This window comes from Mobula hypostoma, chromosome 12, assembly GCF_963921235.1.
Source record: "Mobula hypostoma chromosome 12, sMobHyp1.1, whole genome shotgun sequence".
NCBI classification, from domain to species: domain Eukaryota; kingdom Metazoa; phylum Chordata; class Chondrichthyes; order Myliobatiformes; family Myliobatidae; genus Mobula; species Mobula hypostoma.
The window spans coordinates 58,139,732-58,159,319 of record NC_086108.1 but is presented as its reverse complement, the minus strand read 5'-3'; the positions used below and the strand labels follow the sequence as shown (position 1 = coordinate 58,159,319).

The window sequence follows — 19,588 nt, the reverse complement described above, 5'->3', positions numbered from 1 at the left end:
CAGAGTTTTAGATGGTGATGAGGAGGTGTACAGGAGTGAGATAGATCAGCTGGTTGAGTGGTGTCACAACCACCTTGCACTCATTGTCAGCTAGGGCTGCCAACTGTCCCGTATTAGCCAGGACATCTCGTATATTGGGCTAAATTGCTTTGTCCCATACAGGACCGCCCTTGTCCCCGTATTTCCCCCGCTAAGGTAGAGCACTCCTATGAAACGATTCGTAAGCAGAAATGGCGTAAAGCGAAGAAGCAATTACCATTGATTTATATGGGAAAAATTTTTGAGCATTCCCAGACCCAGAAAATAACCTACCAATTCATACCAAATAACACATAAAACCTAAAATAACACTAACATATAGTAAAAGCAAGAACGATATGATAAATACACAGCCTATATAAAGTAGAAATAATGTATGTACAGTGTAGTTTCACTTAACAGATTTGGGAAGATTAAGCTAAAACCGATTTGTAGAGAAAAATCGGCACGTATACACATGCACACGCACATATGCGCACACAGGTGCCCGCGCAAGGCTTCATGGTCATGGTAGCCTTTCTCGGGGTAAACACAAGTGTCCCGTATTTGACTGCTACTTTTGTCCCTTATTTGGGAGTGAGAAAGTTGGCAACCCTATTGTCAGTAAGCCCAAGGAATTGATTGTGGACTTCAGGAAGGGGTAGTTGAAGGAACACAGACCAGTCTTCATCAAGGGATCAGTAGTGGTAAGGTGAGTAGCTTCAAGTTCCTTGGTGTCAACATCTCTGTAGATCTATCCTGGGCCCAACATATTGATGCAATTACAAAGAGGTCACAACAGCAGCTATATTTCATTGGGAGGTTGAAGACACCTTGTATGTCACCAAAGACACTTGCAAATTTCTACAGAAGTACCATGGAGAGCATTGTAACTGGTTGTATCATTGTCTGGTATGGAGGGACCACTGCACAGGATCGGAAATAGCTGCAGAAGGTTGTAAACTCAGCCAGCTCCATGATGGGCACTAGCCTCTCCAGCACCAAGAACATGTTCAAAAAGTGATGCCTAAACAAATAGGCAGCATCTATCATTAAGGACCCCATCACCCTGAACATGTCCTCTTCTCATTGCTACCATCGAGCAGGAGGAGAAGGCTCACACTCAATGCTTGAGGAAGAGCTTCTTTCTCTCCACCATCATATTTCTGAATGGAGAATGAATCCATAAGCATTACCTTGCTACTTTTTCTTCCCTTATTCACGACCCATTTAAATTCTTTTTAATCGTAATTTATAGTTTTTATTATTATGTATTGCAATGTTCTGCTGCCAAAAAACAACAAACTTCACACCATATGCCAGAGATATTAAAGCTGAGTCTGATTCTGCATCTGACATGCCCTGGTGTTCTGACTCATTGTAATGATTTCTGGAAACAATACCCCCAAGCTTCAATATGTTCTTGTTATCCCTGAAATAGACATATTATTATCATGGGAAGATAAGGAAAGAGAAGTAATCTTAACACTATGGATATCTATCCCTTTTTTCATAATAAATTGGGTTTTGAAATTCTTAGTAAGAAAGTCTTCTCCCATGTGGACCTAACTATCAGCTGACAAACAAGTCCTCCATTATACCTATAATACCCAGAATGCATCATACCCTTCCAAGTCAACAAGCTTCCTCAAAATGTCTAGGCTTTCATTTTTGTTTGGCATTTTCTATGGATATTGTTGAATGTTTTCTAGAAGTCTGTATGTCTAATAGAGGTCCTTCAATGGTTATAAACACTGGACTTATTTCAGCCTGTACAATATGAACAGGCATTCAGGAGACCAGTGGGATGGATTTACTGGCTATTGCAGGGTTACTCAGTTTGTGGCAACATCATTTCACCTTGCAGGCCAATACGAATGGTTGAGTTAAGCACCCGAGCTTTAACTATATATTGCTTTTGGTTGGTCTATGTTTTATATAAATATACTGCAGGGCAGCTGCAGGTCTGACTTGTGAATTGATTGGGTTACAAAGACTGTTGAGGAATGGAGCACCTGTTCTAACCTGGGGATGACCAATAGTTAATTCAAAAGTCTCAGCAGGGAAAGTAAGGAATAATGTACCTATTGCAAATTCAATTGGCTTTTACTGATCACCTTATTATTTGTTCAAAGCTCAGACCCTCTGCCTCTGATAATTTATCCTTTTTTGTTCATTTTCCCTAATCACGCCTTTATTTTTGCTATGATTGTTACACATGCAACAATGCAGCAGAAGAGAAAACTAACATCTGCCCTTGAACATCTTGCCCTTTAAGAGCAATTCTTACAATGAAAAAGGCAAGAACTTCACTGCAGTGAGAATATGCGGATTACAATGTGTGGTAAGCCAGTGCAGGCAACACAAAAATTCTTGTGCCAAACTCATTATTACAACTTCAATGTCCAACAAACAGAATCCCATCTTAGTGTACACTCATGGTGCCTAGTCAGATGAAATAGCACCAGGATGCTGGCTGGCTTAACCTTAAACCTTGCCTACATCTCTTTATTGAGAAGTACTCCTTGCTAAGAAGCAGGCCAGAAATAATTTTCTATGCTTTAAAGGCTGATGTAAGCCACGGAAGACCACAAGTATAGAAGTGCTATGGATTTCAAACTCTTGGTGCTTAGATTAGTCAGAAGAAAGATAGGGAGGACTGGACAGTATTCAGGGGCTCATCTTCAAGTCCGAATGAATATACTACAGTCGTCACTGACTTCATTGAAGTGTATGAGTGTGTGCCTCCGAGAACATACTGTATATACCCGAATCAAAAGCCGTGGATGAACTAGGTGATTCATAGTCTACTGAGGGCTAGATCTGTAGCATTCAAGGTAGGTGATGCAGGACAATACAAGAAGGCCAGGTACGACTTACAGAGGGCTATCTCAAGAACAAAAGAACAATTCTGATTGAGGTCAGTGGTGGAATTGGATGCTCGTCAACTCTGGCAGGATTTGCAAGCCATTACTTCCTGCAAAGCAAAACCTAACATCATGAATGACAACAATGCTTCACTCCCAGACGAGCTCAGTGCCTTTTTTTATGCTTGCTTTGAAAGGGAAAATAAACCACTGCTATGTGGATACGTGCAGCATCCAGTGACCTCTGTCTCAGATGGCAATGTCAGAATGTCTTTCAAGTGGGTGAACTCTTGCAAGGCAACAGGCCTCATTGGTGTACTTGGTAGGTCTCTAAAATCCTACGCCAACCAGTTGGCAGGTGTGTTCAAAGACATTTTCAATCTCTCATTGGTACAGTCAGAAGTTCCCACCTGCTTCAAAAGGGGAACAATCATATCAGTGCCCAAAAAATTCAGGGTGGGCTGCCTTCACGACTATCATCCAGTAGCACTCACATCTACGGTGATGAAGTGCTTTGAGAGGCTGGTTATGGCTAGAGGCAACTTCTGCCTAAGTAAGGACTTGGACTCACTTCAATTTGACTTTTACCATAATAGGTTTACAGCGGGTACAATCTCATTGGCTCTTCATGCAGCCTTAGATCACCTGGACAACAATTATACTTATGCCAGACTGCTGTTTATTGACTATAGCTCAGCGTTTAATACAATCATTACTATAGTTCTGATAAAAATGTTCCAAAACCTGGGCTTCTGTACCTCCCTCTGCAACTGGGTCTTCAATGTCATTACCAGAAGATTGTAGTCTGTGCGGATCAGAAACAACATCTCCACCTCACTTTTAATTAACACTGGCACACCTCAAGGATCTGTGCTTAGCCCACTGCTCTACTCTCTCTATACCCATAACTGTGTGGCTAGGCACAAATCAAATGCCATCTATAAATTTACTGACAACAGAACTATTGCTGGCAGAAGTTTTTCGTTGACGAGAAGGCGTACAGGAGCGAGATAGATCAGCTGATTGAGTGAGGTTGCACTCATTATCAATAAGAACAAAAAATTGATTGTGGACTTCAAAAAGGATAAGTCAAGAAAGCACACACCAGTCCTCATCAAGGGATCAGAAGTGGAAATGCTGATCAATTTCAAGTTCCTGTGTGTCAACATCTCTGAGGATCTATCCTGGGCCCAGCATATCGATGTAGCTATAGAAAAGGCATGGCAGTAACTATACTTCATTAGGAGTTTAAGGAGATTTGTTATGTCTCCAAAGACTTGCAAATTCCTACAGGTGTACCATTGGCAGCATTCTAACTGACTGCATCACCGTCTGATATGGGGGAGCACAGGATCGAAATGAGCTGCAGAAAATTGTGAACTGAGTCAACTCATCATTGGCACTAGCCTTCTAAGCAACTAGGACATCTCCAAGGAGCAATACCTCAAAAAGGCAGCAACCATCATTATGGACCCACATCGCCCAGGACATGCTGGTCCTCTCACTACAGGAAGGATGTGGAAACCATAGAAAGGGTGCAGAGGAGATTTACAAGAATGTTGCCTGGATTGGGGAGCGTGCCTTATGAGAATAGGTTGAGTGAAGTTGGCCTTTTCTCCTTGGAGTGACGGAGGATGAGAGGTGACCCGATAGAGGTGTATAAGATGATGAGAGTCATTGATCGTGTGGATAGTCAGAGGCTTTTTTCAGGGCTGAAATGGCTGCCACAAGAGGACACAGGTTTAAGGTGCTTGGGAGTAGGTACAGAGGAGATGTCAGGGGTAAGTTTTTTATGCAGAGAGTGGTGAGTGCGTGGAATGGGCTGCCGACAACAGTGGTAGAGGTGGATACGATAGGGTCTTTTAAGAGACTTTTGGATAGGTACGTGGAGTTTAGAAAAATAGAGGGCTATAGGTAAGCCTAGTAATTTCTAAGGTAGGGACGTGTTTGGCACAACTTAGTGGGCTGAAGGGCCTGTATTGTGCTGTGGGTTTTCTATGTTTCTATGCCTTCTTCTCACTGCTACCATTGGGAAGGAGGTGTACGAGCCTGAAGGCACACACTCAGTGATTCTGGAACAGCTTCTTCCCCTCTGCCATCTGATTTCTGAATGGACATTGAACCCATGAACACTACCTCACTACTTTGTTTTTCTCTTTTTGCACTACTAACTTAATTTAACTTTTTAAAATATGTATTTACTTCTTACTGTAATTCAGTTTTTATTATGTATTGTGATGTACTGCTGCTGCATAGCAACAAAATTCACAACATATGCCAGTGACATTAAACCTGAATCTGATTCTGACTTCTGTAAGGAATTCAGCAATTTGCATACAAAAAAGGTTCATACAGGTGTACCAATAAATGGGAGCCCATACAATTTGAGAAAACCTTTTGACTTGCTTATAAGTTTGGAGGCCTGAAATAGGTAGATTCCAATATTCAGGCCTCTGCTCTTCATCCACTTAATATCAATGGCAAAAGATTATCAGGACAAACACCTTTCTACAGACCACCTTGCTGAGGATGTGAAAAGAAAAGGTTATGAGATACTATCCACGGGGAGACAAAGGGAGGGAGCTGTAATTAATCACCATTGCCCAAGTGCTCCACAAGGCTGTATGCTCAGACCCCTACTCCACTTGCTGTACACTTATTAACTGTGATGCTAAGAAGAGCTCCAAAACTATACTTAAGTTTGCTGATGACACCACTGTTTTTGGCTGAATCAAAGGTGATGATGAATTGGCATATGGGAGCGAGATTGAAAATCTGGTTGAATGGAGCCACAACAACAATCTCTTACTCAATATCAGCAAAACCAAAGAGCTGATTATTGACTACAGGAGGAAGAAACTGGAGATCCATTAGCCAATTCTCATTAGGGAATCAGAGTTGGAGAGGGTCAGCAACTTTAAATTCCTTGGATTTACCATTTCAGAGGATCTGTCTTGGAATCAGCACATGAGTGCCATTACAAAGAAGACATGGCAGCTCCTCTACTTCCTTAGAGGTTTGTGTAGATTCAGCATGTCATCTAAAACTTTGACAAACTTTTATACATACTGTGAGGGGATCCTGGAGTGCCCCTATTAACTGTTTGAAGAGAGAGAGAGAGAGAGAGAGAGTTATTTATCACCGATGGTTTGTTTTGAAAAGAGACAGAGAGACGAAGATTGATGGTTGGACTGTCCCGTTAGGGCACGGGAGGTAACTTTGGATTTCTACTTTGGAGATAACACCGAGCAGCTCGAAGGTTGCTATGGTGACCGACGGCACATTATTGATGTTACTTTCAAGGACAGATCTGCTTGCTTGAATTTCTTTACAGACAAAGGAAGGAGGGACTCTTTGAATGACAGGTGATGCTCAGCACGGTGAGGTAAATAGGAGGTCAGATGATACAGACCTCAGGCACATGATCTGGACACTGAATGAGCATTGTTGTGCCCGCAGAGGAAGTGGGTTTTGGAGGATCAATCAGGTGGATCGATCCAATTGCTCTTCCAGTGAAGGAGAAGGAGTTGACTGGTGGGGGAGCTGTCTATGTGTCCACCCTTGCCGGGGTGATAGCTCCACCACAGAAAACCGGTCCCCCTTGTTAAAGTCACAGTTGGTGACTGGTGAAGGATTTCGGAGGACGACGAGAAGATTGATGGCAACAGCTTACCTGAAGACTCAAATCACTCTCTCTCTCTCTCCATCGCTACTCAACTAAATATCACGAACTGAACTGAACTTTACTCAACATCGTAAGACTGTATCTTTTTACCCCTAGACTTAAAGAAGCTTGGTTTTTCATCCATATATATTTCCACACTGACTGATATACTTACTTTTATCTGCTCATTGCTAACCTGTTTAATTTATCTTCACTTAGATTACTGTATTGCGTAGTTATTAATAAATATTATTAGTTTATAGCTAATACTGGAATCCAAAGTGTTTTCCATCTCTGCTGGTTCTTTATTCCCGTCACGGGGTACATGACAATACACAGCAGAGAGTTGCTTCATGGCATGGTATGGAAAAAACAACGTCCAAGAATGGAAAGCCCACAAAAAGTGATGGATATACTCCAGTCCACCACAAGAAAAAACTTGCCCATCTTCGAGCACATCTACAAAGACCTCTACCACAAGAAAGCAGCATCCAACATCAAGGACCCCCACCATCTGAGCCTTGCTCTCTTTTCACTGCTGCTATTCGGAAGGAGGCACAGGAGCCTTAGGTCCCACACCATGAGACTCAGGAATAGTTACTACCCTTCAACTGTCAGGCTCCTGAACTAGCGTGGGTAAAGTTCCAGCAAGACCGTGCTACTGTTCAACAGCGACATCTTGCAGACAGCTTACAAACCATCTGGATACACTTCTTCTTCTAAATACACTTCTTCTGAACTATGATCAGTTGCAGCCTGTAATTTCCCTGTTAAGAATGTATTTTTGGGCTCACTGAATATATTTTTAGCAGCTTTTGCGATCTCTTGAGGGATTCAGCGTGGAGTGTAGCTATGGTCATCGCTGGGGGTGTATGCTATGTTGTCTCCTAATGGGGGACTATGAACCCATGGTTGGCTCCATTATTCTACACCGATTAAAGCTTCGAGAAAAATTAAAATCGATGAGGATGAGAGTGGAAAATGAACGAGTGTTCAGTGATATCTGCCTGTGTTTGAGTGGTGTCTCTCTCTCTCTCTCTCTCTCTCTCACTGCTACCAGCAGAAGGTGCTGGAGTCTTGGGTCCTATGCTTCAAGGTTCATTCACCTCGGCAGCTTGTGGCTCATGGCTGTCGACTCACTTTTGGTTGTGGTTTGATGTTTAATGTCCTCAGTGCTGAACACGCTTTACTTTTTGCCCGATTTGATCGTGGTCTTCAGCATGGAACTGGGTCTGTGACTGTGGTCTGAAGTCATTGTCATAGCCCTGAACTGACAGTGGCTGTGGCCATGCCCATCAGCTCCTGGATGGGCTTTACCTGCCTCTGAGGCCTCGTAGATGAGGACTTACTTTGGGGGCTGTACGGTTTGACGTTTAATGTTTTGTGTGTTATTTGTTCGCATTTTGCTGCTAGAGTGATTTGTTCTTTTTTTTATCAAACGTCTGATGGTCCTGTGTGGGGTTTTTCTTTAAATGGGTTATGTGATGTTTCTTTGTTTTGTGACTGTGTGCAAGAAGACAAATCTCAAGGTTGTGTACTGTATACATTGATAGTAAATGTACTTTGAACACTTAATTTCACTTATTTCAGCATTGAACTGATCACTGAACACAACCTATGGACTCACTTTCAAAGTCTCTACAAGTCATGTTCTCAGTCTTGCTTATTTGTTTATTTGTTTTGTATTTGCAGTTTGTCTTCTTTTGCACATTATCAGTCTGTGGTTGTGTGTAGTTTTTCATTAATTCTACTGTATTTCTTTGTGCTACTGTGAATGCCTGCAAGAAAGTGAATCTCAGGGTATATGGTAGGATGTGGTGGCATATATTTACTTTGATAATGAATTTACTTTGACCTGTGAGCTTAAAATTTGTGCCAGGAATGAAACCCCATGAATATGAATACAGGTGTGGTACAGTTCAGGCTATCAATAGAATTGAAATTATTATTACTGACAATATGATGGTCAGATTCAGCGAATAGATCGTGACATAAAATTCATTGGTTTGGGGGAGGCACACTCAAAGGTCAGTCCTCAGTCTCTGAGGTGGAAATTATGTCACCCAGACATGCACAATTTACAGCCAGTAACGTGTAGCATATTGGCATGTTGTCCTGCACATTATACCAAACATCAAGGAGCTTGGAGTGGTTCACCCGTAAACTTGACATGTCCTCCCGAAGGAATCTAGAGCTCAATCTTTCCAGAATGGAAACAGTGGGCAGATCCACTTCAGCTCTTGCAGAAGACAAATGTGCTGCAGCGCCTTGCTGACTCTGACCTTCTTGGTGAGGTTGATAAGCTTCCACTGGTATTACACACTGATGGGCACTTTCTCAGTTTTCCTGGACACATAAGCAGAAGCCAGTGTTTAAGTACTGCAAAGAAAGTCCCTGCATTTGTAAACTCTGCATACTGTGTAATAAATTCAGACTGTTGCCATCATGAGTCAGACAATAGAGACACAAGAGAATGCAGATACTATAATCTAGCGCAAAAACACAAACTGCTGAGGAACTCCTTGACATATTGTGTTTGTTTTTTTTCTCCCCATGAGTCAGACCATGTCACTTTAAGGCACTCTGAAGGCGTTGTTTTCTCTAATTGGGGAATAAGATTGCTGAGATTTAGTTCCCAAGGTAGCAGTAATGGTTAATGGAATATGAATCAATTCCTCCCACAGGCGAACAGCATTCAAAATCTCACTGCTGTCACTTTTACCATAGTATTCCTTATCAAATGCTGTCTTAAACTACAGCATTCTCATAACCTCTGAGGCTCCAATACTGACCAGCAATAAATCTGCAATACATGTACACAGCCAATCCTCCTTCAAAAGTTTTCAACAATCCTGCAAGATGCTGGAATCCCTTTAAATAGTATGTGCTCACGGGTAGCTTCTCCGTGTAAAGTCATGTTATGAGCATGAAGGCGCTTAGATGTGCATACTTACACATATAAAAACATAAAGGATTAAATACAAAGTATGTTAATATGTAACAAGAAATAATACTAAAATGGGTTGTATTTAAAGGTGCATTACCTTTCATAAGAGATTTACTGTGCCTTGTAGAAGTATTCAGCCCCCAACCCTTTGTTCGCATGAATGAGTATTACAACCAGTGATTTTGATCAATTTAACTGAGAATTTTTATTTGTGAACCACATGTGGTTTTTTCCCCACAGTAAAGCCCAAAAATAGTGAAAATTGTAAAGCATGAAAAACTAAAAATTCAAAAGCTGAGATGTCAGAAGTTCAAAAGTATTCATCCCAATTTGCTCACTGCTTAGTTAGATCACCTCTTGCAGCTATTACAGCCAGTAGTCTTTTTGGATAAGTCTTCATTAGCTTTTCACAATGTGATGGATCAAGATTTGTCCATTCTTTCTTGCAAAATTGCTCAAGCTGTGCCAGGTTAATAGAGGAGCAGTGGTAGACAGCAATTTTGAGGTCTTGCCAGAGATGTTCAATCGGGTTGAGGTCAGGACTCTGACTTGGGCCACTCAAGGACATCAATTTTCTTCATTTGAAGCCACTCCATGGTTGCCCTTGCATTAGGGTCATTGTTTTGCTGAAAGATAAACTTCCTTCCCAGTTTAAGCTTCCTGTCTGGGGCTAGCAGGTTTTTATCCAGGATGATTTGGCAGATAAATGCGTGGCTGAGAAGCTGGTGCAGGGGACAGGGCTTCAGGTTCTTGGATAATTGGGATCTCTTCTGGGGGAGGTATGATCTGTTCAAAAGTGATGGGTTGCACCTGAACCTGAGGGGGACCAATATTCTTGCGGGCTGGTTTGTTAGAGCTGATAGGGAGGGTTTAAACTGATTTGGCAGGGGGATGGGAACCGGAGTGAAGGGACTCAGGAAAAGACGGATGGTAAAAAAGTAAAGATAGCATGCAGGCGGATTGCCAGGAAGGGCAGGCAGGTGATGGGACTTAGTTGCAGCCAATAGGCTGAGTGTCAAATCATTAGGGATGCAGAATCAGAAATGATAGCAAATACAGTACTCAAGATGGTGTATCTAAATGCGCGCAGTATAAGAAATAAGGTGGATGATCTTGCAACACTATTACAGATTGCCAGGTATGATGTTGTGGCCATCACTGAATCGTGGCTGAAGGATGGTTGTCGTTGGGAGCTGAATGTCCAAGGTTACACATTGTATTGGAGGGACAAGAAGGTAGGCAGAGGGGGAGGCATGGCTCTACTGGTAAAGAATGGCATCAAATCAGTAGAAAGATGTGACATAGAATCGGAAGATGTTGAATCCTTGTAGGTTGAGTTAAGAAACTGCAAGGGTAAAAGGACCCTGATGGCAGTTATATACAGGCCTCCCAACAGTGGCTGGGAGGTGGACCACAGATTACTACAGGAAATAGAAAAGGCATGTCAAAAGGGCAATGTTATGATAGTCATGGGAGATTTTAACATGCAGGTTGATTGGGAAAATCAGGTTAGTAATTGATCTCAAGAGAGTGAGTTTGTTGAATGCATAAGAGATGGCTTTTTAGAGCAGTTTGTCGTTGAGCCTACTAGGGGATCAGCTATACTGGATTAGATGTTATGTAATGAACCGGAGGTGATTAGGGAGCTTAAGGTAAAAGAACACTTAGGAACCAGTGATCACAGTATGATTGAGTTCAACTTGAAATTTGATAGGGAGAAGGGTAAATCTGATGTAGCAGTATTTCAGTGGAGTAAGGGAAATTACAGTGGTGAGAGAGAGGAGTTGGCCAAAGTAAATTGGAAGGAGCTGCTGGCAGGGATGTCAGCAGAGCAGCAATGGCATGCATCTCTAGGAAAAATGAAGAAGGTGCAGGACATGTGTAATCTAAAAATGAAGAAATACTCAAAGGTAAAATAGTACAACCGTGGCTGACAAGGGAAGTCAAAGCTGTTGTAAAAACAAAAGAAAGGGCATACAACAAAGCAAAAATTAGTGGGAAGATAGAGGATTGGGAAGTTTTTAAAAACCTACAGAGAGCAACTAAAAATATCATTGGAAGGGAAAAGATGAAATATGAAAGCAAGCTGGCAAATAATATCAAAGTGGATAGTAAAAGTTTTTTCCAAGTGTGTTAAGAATAAAAGAGAAATGGGAGTGGATATAGGACTGCTAGAAAATGAGGCAGGAGAAATAATAATGGGGGACAAGGAGATAGCTGATGAACTAAATGAGTATTTTGCATCAGTCTTCACTGTGGAAGACACTAGTAGTATGCATGATGTTGTAATGTGTGAAGGAAAAGAAGTGGGTGCAGTTACTGTTACAAGTGAGAAGGTGCTCAAAAAGCTAAAAGACCTAAAGGTACATAAGTCATCGGACCAGAGGAACTGCACCCTAGGGATCTGAAGGACGGAGTGGTAGAGATTGTGGTGGCATTAGAAATGATCTTGCAAAAATCATTGGACACTGGCATAGTGCCAGAGGACTGGAAAATTGCAAATGTTGCTCCAATCTTTAAAAAAAGATGGCAGTAGAAAGGAAGTTATAAATCAGTTAGCCTGACTTCAGTGGTTGGGAAAATGTTAGAGTCAATTGTTAAGGATGATCTGATTAGATTAGATTAGATTATGAGGACATGCAGCCCTCTTTTATTGTCATTTAGTAATGCATGCATTAAAAAAAATGATACAATGTTTTTCCAGAATAATATCACAGAAAACAAATGACAAACCAAGACTGAAAAACTGACAAAAACCGCATAATTATAACATATAGTTACAACAGTGCAAAGCAATACTGTAATTTGATAAGAACGGACCATGGGCATGGTAAATCTCAAAGTCTCTCGAAAGTCCCATCATCTCATGCAGATGGTAAACCTCCAGCGCTGCAAACTTGCTGATGCAGCATCCCGGAAGCATCCGACCACTGTCCGACTCTGAGTCCGTCCGAAAACTCCGAGCCTCCGACCACCTCTCTGACACCGATGCAACGAGCACCATCACTGCCGAGCCCCTGGCCCCAGCAACAGGCAATAGGCAAGGCCGAGGATTTGGGGCCTTCCCTCCGGAGATTCTCAATCGCACAGTAGCAGCGGCAGCAAAGAAGGCATTTCAGAAGTTTCTCCTGATGTTCCTCCGTGCTTCTTCATGTCTGTCTCTGTCAAATCAGGATTGTGCATGGCACCCTACTTCACAGATACGATATCATTCGGAACAGCTGTGCGCGCGCACTGATGAAGTACTTGTGACACAGGACAAGATAGCACAAAGTCAATATGGTTTCCTTCAGGGAAAATCCTGCCTGATGAACCTGTTGGAATTCTTTGAGGAGATTACAAGTAGGATAGATAAAGGGGATGCAGTGGATGTTGTATATTTGGACTTTCAGAAGGCCTTTGACAAGGTGCCACACCTGAGGCTGCTTACCAAGTTAAGAGCTCATGGTGTTACAGAAAAGTTACTAACATGGTTAGAGCATTGGCTGATTGGTAGGAGGCAGCAAATGGGGATAAAAGGATGCTTGTCTGGTTGGCTGCTAGTGATCAGTGGTGCTCTGCAGGGGTTGGTGTTGGGACCATTTCTTTTTATGCTGTATGTAAATGATTCAGATGATGGAATAGTTGGCTTTGTTGCCAAGTTTGCAGATGATACAAAGATTGGTGGAGTGGCACGTAGTGTTGAGGAAACAGGTAGAATTCAGAAGGACTTGGACAGATTAGGAGAATGGGCAAGAAAGAGGCAAATGAAATACAATGTTGGAAAATGCATAGTCATGCACTTTGATAGTAGAAATAAAAGTGCGGACTATTTTCTAAACGGGGAGAAAATCCAGGAATCTGGGATGCAGGGGCAGAACACCCTGAAGGTTAACTTGCAGGTTGAGTTGGTGGTGAGGAAAGCAAATGCCACGTTAACATTCATTTCAAGAGGTTTAGAGTACAAAAGCAAGGATGTGATGCTGAGGCTTCATAAGGCACTGGTGAGGCCTCACCTTGAGTATTGTGAACAGTTTTGGGCCCCTCATCTTAGAAAAGTTGTGCTGGCATTGGAGAGGTCCAGAGGAGGTTCACAAGAATGATTCCAGGAATGAAAGGGTTATCATATGAGGGAAGTTTGATGGCTCTGGGTCTGTATTCGCTGGAATTCAGAAGGATGAGGGGGGATCTCATTGAAACCTTTCGAATGTTGAAAGGCCTAGACAGAGTAGATGTGGTAAGGATGTTTCCCATGGTGGGAGAGTCTAGAACATGGGGGCATATCCTCAGGATAGAGGGGCGCACTTTCAAAACAGAAATGCGGAGAAATTTCTTCAGCCAAAGGGTGGAGAATTTGTGGAATTTGTTGCCACATGCTCCTGTGGAGGGAAAATCATTGGGGGGTATTTAAGGCAGAGATTGATAGGTTCTTAATTGGACATAGCAGATTTCCAGTCTCTGCTGTAGGAAGGCATCCACATAGCAAGATGCTACCTCCACCAAACTTTACGGTATGGATGGTGTTACCTGGCTGATGTGCAGTTTTAGATTTATATCACGTGTACCACTAAAAAAAACATAGCCTTGCCTGTAAAGACTTTGCAAAGCATCACTTAGAAGATGCTGTAAAGATATGGAAGAAGATGTTGTGGTCGGATGAGACTAAAGTGGATTTGTTTGGTCTCAACATTTTGTGGTATGTGCAGTGTAAATCTAATACTGCGCATCAGCCAGGGAACACTACCCCTGGAGAGGAGATTTGTTTTTCAATAGGACAACGACCCTATGCACACAGCAAGAGCAACTATGGAGTGGCTTCAGATGAAGAAAATTGATGTCCTTGAGTGACCCAGAGTATCGACCTTAACCTGATCGAGCATCTCTGGCAAGACCTCAACTTTGCTGTCCACAGTCACTCCCCAACCAGTTAGAGCAATTTTACATGGAGGAATGGGTAAATCTTGCTCCATTACGTTGTGCAAAGCTAATAGGGACTTATCCAAAAAGACTACTGGCTGTAATAGCTGTGCAAGCTGGTTTAACTAAACACGGAGAAAAGGAGATGAATACTTTTGAACTGCTGACATTGCAGTTTCTAAAATTTTAGTTTTTCATGCTTTACAATTTTCTCTGCTGTTTGGGATCTATTGTGGAAAAAAAAGACGCATGTGATTCACAAACAAAAATTCTCAGTTAAGTTGATCAAAATCCCTGGTTGTAATACTCATTTATGTAAATAAAGGGCTGGGGGCTGAATATTTTTACAAGCCACTGTAACGAACGTCAAAATTTTTAAGATTTTGTAAGTACCAGCTTGAGCATGTTGATTTGTATATAAAAAGCAAACAACACTAGTATGAAGCTATCTCAGGTGAAGTCTAATATTGCCATCCGCAATCTAAAAATGTGTCTTAACCCAAACTCAGAATAGCAAACTGATTGTATTACTGTGGTATTTTCCATATCACAAACAAGTTCTCTTAGTGGAGTTATTAGTGTAACTGTAAATAGATACTATATCTGGAGAAGAATTGACCTAGAAGAATGTGCCAGCTGGGAACTAGGAATTTCATATTGTCCACACTAATTTCAAGCAGTGTCATTTTATCAAGCAGGCATATTAAAATTTCATCTCAAAAACAGATTTGAACCCTAATTTGAACCTTCAGGTAATGATAAAAAAAACCAGCTCTGTTTCACCATTAAGCACATTTCCCAGTTTTACGTCTATTTATATAAGTAGCTAAATGCATCACCTAGTGAAAGAATGAACCATTCATACCTCAGCTTCATCCACGACTGTGATGAATTATTCAGACGGGGACATAATCTGTCAGTAGATGAGAGGTTACTGATGAAGCAAACTTCATCACAGATCCTATTTGATCTGCTATGCATTTCTACCAGTTATCTGTTTATTTCAGTTTTTTTTACCATCTGCATATTTTCTTCTGTGCCACTTGTAAATGTGTAGGAATCATCTGAGAGGTCGGGATATCCCTCTCCAGCCTTCTCAAGAGCACAACAATCCTAATGACAGTTACATTCAGGAATTAAATTCTGAGAAATAGATGCACTGATACAGTGCAAGGTTGATGCATTGCTGAAGAATTATATAAGAGAATTGGGTAGGTAGGTGGGGGGGGTTACGTTGTGGAATTGTATTGTATTTTTAAAAGATCAATTAAGTGGGGAGAAAAACAGATTTCTTTCACCTGTTTCAGATTCAATTTTGTTAATACACACACTGCTGACCTCCAAATGAACCAGTGAAAATAAAACCACTTGAAAATAAAAGTCAAAAATCACTGTCTTAACCTGGTGATTATTCATGGCAGTTACTGTTGATATTTTGAAAAGAATCTGGCAGCTAGATAAGAGATAATTATTTTAATAGTTGTTACTGTCGAGAAATGTGTTGATGTAAAGGAGCTATTTGTTGTTGAATTTAATTATTCCGAGATAAAAAACATAAGAATTACATTTTATTCATAGTCATAAAAATGGAGTAAAATTAATTCCATGTAATATAGCCAAGATACCATTAACAGTAGCTGTAAGATATAAAGCAGCATTTTTCAGGCTTGCCCATCAGCCAACAAAAACATCCACACAGTTAGCTATTTTGATTCTGAAGAGGTTGGGGTGACCACAATGGAACAGGTCTACCTTACATATCCATAGATAACCTTGTCTCCACTGACATACAGTAATGATAGACCTTCACATCCACTCTGCAGGAAACAACAAATGACACTTTGCTCATAGAAGAACTAGGTTTTATTAACACAAAATGCTCCAGAGCAGCATTTTTTAAAAAGGGTTCCAGAAAGAGTTCTCTGTCATTCATGGCAGAGCACTACTCAACTTCCAGCAAAACAAACCTCAAGTAAACGGAATCAATCTGGGATCGCAGTCACTGCACTGCGCAATGATATAAACAGGTCCTTCCTCTTTTTTTAGTGCCCAGAAATGCCAGAAGAAATCCTGCAAATGAGGAAGTGCTTACCAGGAACTGCAGGGAGAAGGTAACAGATAAAATGGACGGGATGCAGTACCTCTCTGCAGGACTCATGCTCTTCCCTCAAACACATTTATTGCAGAACCAAGGTATATGTAGGCAACAGTTCTAAAAAGTAACCCTTGCTTGCTTTTCTGTCCTCAGACAATCTCTAGTACAAGCTGTACCAAGCATTGCACTGTTGTCAATGTCAAAGCTGCACTCCTTCGCAGAAACCTAACCTTAGGACCCTGCCAAGCTGTTTGCTGTTATGTAGCATGGCACTACGCTGCTTGGTCTTCACTGCAGAAGTTCAAACCGAATGGTGAGGAGCCTCTCAATTTTTGTTAATATAACTTCAGCATTCAGAGCTGGCTGTGACATTTGCCTGCTTTACCTGATTTCACAAAATTCAGAAAAGGCATTCATGTCAGGAGTGCCCTTCTCTATAAGGATGTCTCTTACATGCATTGTTCTTCAACAGTCTGTGCAGTTCACTTACCCCATGTCCTCACCCCAAGCTAAAGACTTTCCTTCCATCAGTAAAGCATGCACACCTTCTCAACACGCTCCACAGTACCTGGAAAAAATTCTGTTTGTATTATGATTTGTCCGTCTAAAGGTTGCTTTCCAAGGCCAGAATTATTTGCTAGTACCATGAATAATTAGACTATAGACATCCAATGATCTTGAAACTGAGTAAAGTAACAGTAAGGAAATCTACAGGGCTAATGAATTTGACCACCTTTGTAGAGCTTTTCAGAACAATGTTAAGGAGATTACTAATACTGACCTAACATCCGAAAATTGCTGCAGATGAATTTCTAGGCCAATAAGTTAATAGGCAGATGGACATGGAAACTTGTACAAGAAGGAACTTGAGAAGACACCATAATGTGTGCTAATTAAGGAATATCATGATGTGCTTGAAGGAACATTTGAGAGGGAGGGGGAATCAACTGATAGTGAAAGAGAGATGCATCTAACACACTATTCAGACTTGCAACGTGTGCAAAATGCACACATGCAGAAGTTAGTAAGGTAAATCACTTTTAATTGATGATTTTAACCCACATATACATTAGGAAAAGGAGACTAGCTTTTGTCTGAAAAATACTAATCTTCGGTAGAGGATAGCTTTATGCAATATTAAGTCCAAGAACTAGCATGGAAACAGGCTATAGTGTACATGAGTATTTAGCCATTGGCACTTATAATTGGCCAGATTGTGCTGGCTTTTGCCAAATAGAGTTGCTGGCATTCAGCCACTTAAGTTGTCGTATGTCCTGGACTTCCAGCACTGTGCTGCAAAATCTGGAAGGCTGCACCTAATGATTGATTCAAAGGCTTCAACAGAGCATTGGCCGAGAACAGAGAGTCAGAATCAACTCCAAAGTATTGAGAAAACTGCTATAAGGAGAACAAAAATGAAACCTTCAGTGGGAGCATGTTCATTTATGTGCTAACCACATCAGGAATAACTTGCAGCCATGACTATGGGAAGATGTTGAGTACACATCAGGTGAAATAGATTGGAGAGGTTAGAAAGGGAACAATGGAATTTTACCAAAATATTGTCAGGACTGCAGAAGTTTTGCTTTAAACAAAATAATTGCCTAGATATTTCCTTTATTAGAGAATTCTATAACTAGGTTTATGGGATACAGATTTACAAAAAGGTATATAGATAAATAGGCAGGAATAGAAGAAAAATGAGAAGAAATGCTTTCATTCAAAGAGCCGAATAGAAATTCTCAATTCATTAAAAGTAAATGAATGGGTATATTGCATCATCTACAAGGCTACACTGCCCGACCTGGGAGATGGAATTCATCTGAATAGATACGACCAGCATGAAAGTGACCTCCTTTTGTGATGCTAATTGGATCAAAGCACCATACATTCAATGTAATATTTGAGTGGATTTTAAGCAATTTTATATATATCTACCATTTAGTTAAGTTCTGCATTTTGCATTTCATTTGTGGATTCTTCACAGTATTAATTATTGGCAAATAAGCTGCATGTTATGCAAGTTGCACAATTAATGAGTTGCCCTACTAAAAATAATTATTTGGTAATTACTGTCACCCCAGGCTGTCATAGCCTTTTTCATTTTAGCTAATATTATTATAGGATTTTTTTGCTAACATATGTTTGGAGTCCAGTTTCATGAAATATAAATACTACAGATGATGGCACTTGTTGAATGGGGGAACTAGGTGCAGTGAAGAGGGCAGGGTGGATAATAAGAACAGAAAATAGTCAAATACTTGGCAGGTGAGGCAGAATCTGCAGAATGAGAAACAGAGTTAACAATTCAGGCTGAAGACTCTCTATGGAGGAAAGAAGAATTGTGTTAAAGACAATCAATGCTGAATGTATAAGCATCCCAGTAGCAACAACCCAAATCAAGAGTTTGAGAAAATAGGAAAAGATTCAAAATATGATCTCATAGGAAATGTGAAAATATCCTTTGGGAAAAGCTCCTGTAAAGGACCGTAAAGGACTTTGGAAGTGAAATGCTGGGGTACTGCATACAGTCATGGTCACCACACTATAGGAGGGATGTGATTACACTGGAGAGGATGAGAGAAGATTTACCTAATGTCCCCTGGGACAGGGCACTTTATAGTGCTGAGGAGAGACTGAGAAGGGACTTGCTGGGACATGATAGTAGTATACAAAATTATGAAAGTCATAGACAGGAAAAACAATAGGAAACCTTTCAATGTGTCAGAATTAACTAAAACCCAAGGGCAAATATTTAAGATAAGAACTAGAAGATTTAGAGGTGATTTAAGGAAGAATGTTTTCATCCAGGTTCTAGATGGTTCTACCTGAGTGGGTGATGTAGCCAGGTACTCTCATAACATTCAAGAACTATCTAGACAAGTACTTGAATCACTCAATGAGTCAGGTACTGGTAAATGGGAATAGTATAGACAGGTACTAGATAGTTGGCATGGGCATGATGGGCTGAAAGGGCCTGTTTGTGCTGTTTAACTCTATGATTATGACTGTTAAGATGAGTGACCTGATTGCAGAAATAGAAATACCTGGATATGATCTTAACCATTAGAGAAATACATTTGCAAGGTGACCAAAGCTAG

At 41.0% G+C, this 19,588-nt stretch overlaps 1 protein-coding gene across 18 annotated transcripts in view; it reads right to left on the bottom strand.

The window, feature by feature from the left end:
* lrrc7 (leucine rich repeat containing 7) overlaps positions 1-19,588 on the bottom strand; it is a 661,225-nt gene that overhangs the window by 49,909 nt on the left and 591,728 nt on the right. The window lies entirely within an intron of this gene.